The 3,783-nt window shown below is 54.9% G+C and overlaps 1 non-coding gene across 1 annotated transcript; it reads left to right on the top strand.

The window, feature by feature from the left end:
• Positions 1-3,101: 3,101 nt before the first annotated feature.
• LOC144732724 (U2 spliceosomal RNA) lies at positions 3,102-3,292 on the top strand. Its single transcript, XR_013588233.1, has one exon. It is a non-coding gene; the product is annotated as a U2 spliceosomal RNA (small nuclear RNA).
• Positions 3,293-3,783: the final 491 nt, after the last annotated feature.

Here is a 3,783-nt window from a genome sequence, read left to right as displayed (position 1 = left end):
CCACCCCCCAATTCACCCCCACCCCATCCACCCCCACCCGACCCCACCCACTCCCCCTCACTCTTCATAGCACGGCGCCTGGTCCCCAACCGCGGGTCCGCGCCTTGTGCCGCGTGGGGGTGGCTTGTTGCTGGGGGGGGGGGGGTCCCATAGGCTCGACTGCCGCTGGGCGTTTCAACGGTCGAGGAGCCGCTATGGGGCCGCTATGGGGGCGCTGTGGGGGCTGTGGGCCGCTGTGGGGCGCTATGGGGGCGCTGTGGGGGCTGTGGGCCGCTGTGGGGGCGCTATGGGGGCGCTGTGGGGGTGCTATGGGGCGCTATGGGGCGCTGTGGGGGCGCTATGGGGCGCTGTGGGGGCGCTATGGGGGCGCTGTGGGGGTGCTATGGGGCGCTATGGGGGCGCTGTGGGAATCCGCTACGTTGGAAGCTCACGGCGCCGCACCCCACGCGGCGAGTCGGGCTCAGGGCACAGGGCGCTGCGGCGACCTCGCCACGCGCCAACAGCATCGCGTGGCGCTCTTGGCGGCGCGTTTGGCCATGCAAATCGCGGGTCTATACATCGATTGTCAATCGATGAATATACTCCTCGTTGCACCACTGCGGTCAAGATCACGCATGCGCAGTGGTGACGCTTGTGTCTCGCGGCAGGAAGCGTCTGGGTTCGATCATTCAACCTCTCGGCTTTGGTCAGTGACCCAATAATGCGAATGGGAACCCCACTCGAGAGAATGGGCAACGTTTAACTTTAACGGGAGCATGAGGAGAGTCATAGCCAGATCGAGGAGTCTCGCTTGAGTGCGACTGCGGCTACGACCATCAAACCAAAGACCATGCAACTTGGCATCGACCCAAATACAAACTTTAACCAGTGGTGGGTGAGCTGGTGGGTGAGTTGGTGGGTGGTTCAGCGAGTGGGTGGGCGGGCGAGTGGGTGGGTCAGCGAGTGGGTGGGCGGGTGAGTGGGCGGTTGGGTGAGTGAGTGGGTCGGCGAGTGGGTGAGTGAGTGGGTGGGTCAGCGAGTGGGTGGGCGGGTGAGTGGGCGGGTGGGTGAGTGAGTGGGTCGGCGAGTGGGTGAGTGAGTGGGTGGGTCAGCGAGTGGGTGGGCGGGTGAGTGGGCTGGTGGGTGAGTGAGTGGGTCGGCGAGTGGGTGAGTGAGTGGGTGGGTGTGTAGGTGGGTGAGTTGGTGAGTTGGTGGGTGTGTAGGTAGGTGCGTGGGTGGGTGAGTGGGTGGGTCTGTAGGTGGGTGTAGCTCTCAGACTTGTGGGGAGCGGTGGTGTAGCGGTTAGCACGCTGCGCTACGAACCCGGCCACCCGAGTTCGATTCCCGCTCATGGTCAACACCAGTGGCGATTATCTGAACCGGTACTGGGACTCCCCTACGTCTACTTAGCCTCAAATGAGTACCTGGTACGGTGTGTAAAAACATCGTCACTGGGGAGACAAAGGCGGTCGGGCGTGGTGCTGGCCACCCACCTCCTCGTGTACCGTTCCGGCCTTCATAGGTGCTCGCTAACAGCACTTGCCCCAACAGTCTGTTAAGGCTACACGGGGGATCTCTTCTTTATCGCTCAGACAAAGCAATTCAAAGGCTAAGTCAGTGAGAAGGCAATCTCGAACAGTCGCAACAATCGTCGCTCAAGGCCACGATTCCCCTCGTCTGGTGTCGCGAGATTTATTTCATCTTCTGCCCACGAAGCTTCGCGTTGTTCGTGAGGGGGAACCCCCTCTCAGAGGCGGCGACCCGAATCGAACCCGGATGGAGCATTGCATGATCATTCGTTTCGTTCGCGATGAAGGGCGTCCAATGGCGCGCATCGGAATCCTTCGCCACTGACTTGTGTCTCCTGCTGCTGTCCTCACGGTCTGTCCCGGCGTGAGCCTCGTCCACCCCTCGACGTCGTCTCTCCATTGTCATCCTCGATCGACCTCGCGCACGTGAACCCGGTGCTGTGCCTTGCGTGGCTGAGGATGTGGCTTTATTCTATTTGCCGCGGAGGCAATAGGTGCTTACATTCCCACCTAAAAATACACGGCGCAAACATCAGCAACAGCCGGGCAAACAAATTCTCCATGTGGCTCATGAATTCCGGAGGGGACCTGTGGGGGGGGGGGATGCGATGATATCAGCACCGCCTTGCGGGGCAGATTGGCGACTCGCGCGTGGAGGCGCTGGGATCACGAGGCCGCAGTCGGCAGGCAGCACTGGGATTAAAATGAGCGATGATCGCGCGCGTGTGTGGGACGTGGGGGCGTAAAGGCACTCGGAGGATACTTGGGCCCAATGCATCCCTGCAGCGTGGACCGTGATGAGAAGGGGGGGGTGGCAATAACTCAAATCTAAACAAATTATAAAGGCAAACAATGAGTACCGAATCTCTCCGCATGCGTCTTTCGTCCATGAAGTGTTCTTATCAATTTCATCTCTGATACGTGCCACTTATGGTACCTGACATTACATTGGGGTTTTTTTGGAACAGGGAGATGGAATAGCGGCTTTGTAGGGAAAATACTTTATTAGAATTCAATACAATTGGTACGATTTGGACTTATGAAGCTTTGAAATCTGGCCGCATTTCGAGATGTTGAGTGAATAGGAGACACGTGGCGTGTAAATGGGGTCGCTGTACATCCGGGTGTGTACGGCACGCCGCCATGTGGCGCAAGGCGGTATGACCGGAATGATATGAGCCTCTGGCGCGGGACGCTAATCATTTTCTATCATGATATATTTTCGGTACAAAAAGCAGCTATCCGAATTTAAATATATAAGGTGAAGCTGTTCACAATGTTTTTACGTGACGATTAAGATTTTTCTATGTAAAATGTCCGTTTACTATTCAGCATTGTACGACCCATAGCGTAGAAAAATATTGTGACATCACTCCCATAAGTCATTGCACCGGATTCTAAGAATGTGCTGTACCTATATATTTTGATGCAAACATAAACATTGTGATTTAAACGTGGTTACTTTAATTAATAATGTGTATTTGTATATTGTTGCATGTGATTATTGCTGTTTTGTATTATTCATGGTGTGAACCCATAGCGTAAAGAGTAGCTCAGTCAGTATGTGTACCCCAGCGCCGGCAGTGTTTAGGTATCGCTTCTCGGCCTTTTGGCTAAGATCAAGTGTAGTATCTGTTCTTATCAGTTTAATATCTGATACGTACCACATTGTGGTACCTTATATTAAATTGATTTTTGGGACAGGGAGATGGAATAGGGGCTTGCTCCGTCCACTCCGCGCATCAACCCGGTATTGCAGTACCTCCGGGAATGGTGCACCTCCCCGCTTGGGGAGGGAAAATGTGAAGCAAAGAGAGGTTTGAGCTGAGCATATGATGCACCACGCCAGGCGGGTGGCAAACTTGGTCAGCTCGAAGGGAAAATGGATCTTTTCACCCTGGAGCTCACAGGAAGTTGTTGGGTCACGCATCCTTTTCTAGGCCTTTTGGGTAAAACCATTCACTGTGGGGCCGATCCATCTACACAGGAAGTTGTTCCGCCTGCCTGCTTGGGTGGGGAAGATATTCACTAAAGAGCGCCATTTGGTTTGTGAAGTTGTGTTTTTAATGAGTGTTTCAACTGTACCGCCGGTTTGGTCTCCTCTCTCGTGTGTACTAATCTTGATTTGAAGCTGTCAGTAAAGTCACGTCGATATAAAACAAATGACGACGTTTCCATCGCAACACAAGCGGTCGTCCTCAGGCGGAAGAAATATAATTCAGCAGTGGAACTGCTCAACTAGCGAGTGTACCGCCTGGCTCCACTGACCTCTTTC

The sequence above is a fragment of the Lampetra planeri genome, chromosome 43, assembly GCF_965212315.1.
Source record: "Lampetra planeri chromosome 43, kcLamPlan1.2.h2, whole genome shotgun sequence".
In the NCBI taxonomy this organism is placed as follows: domain Eukaryota; kingdom Metazoa; phylum Chordata; class Hyperoartia; order Petromyzontiformes; family Petromyzontidae; genus Lampetra; species Lampetra planeri.
This window is presented reverse-complemented; position numbering and strand designations above follow the sequence as displayed.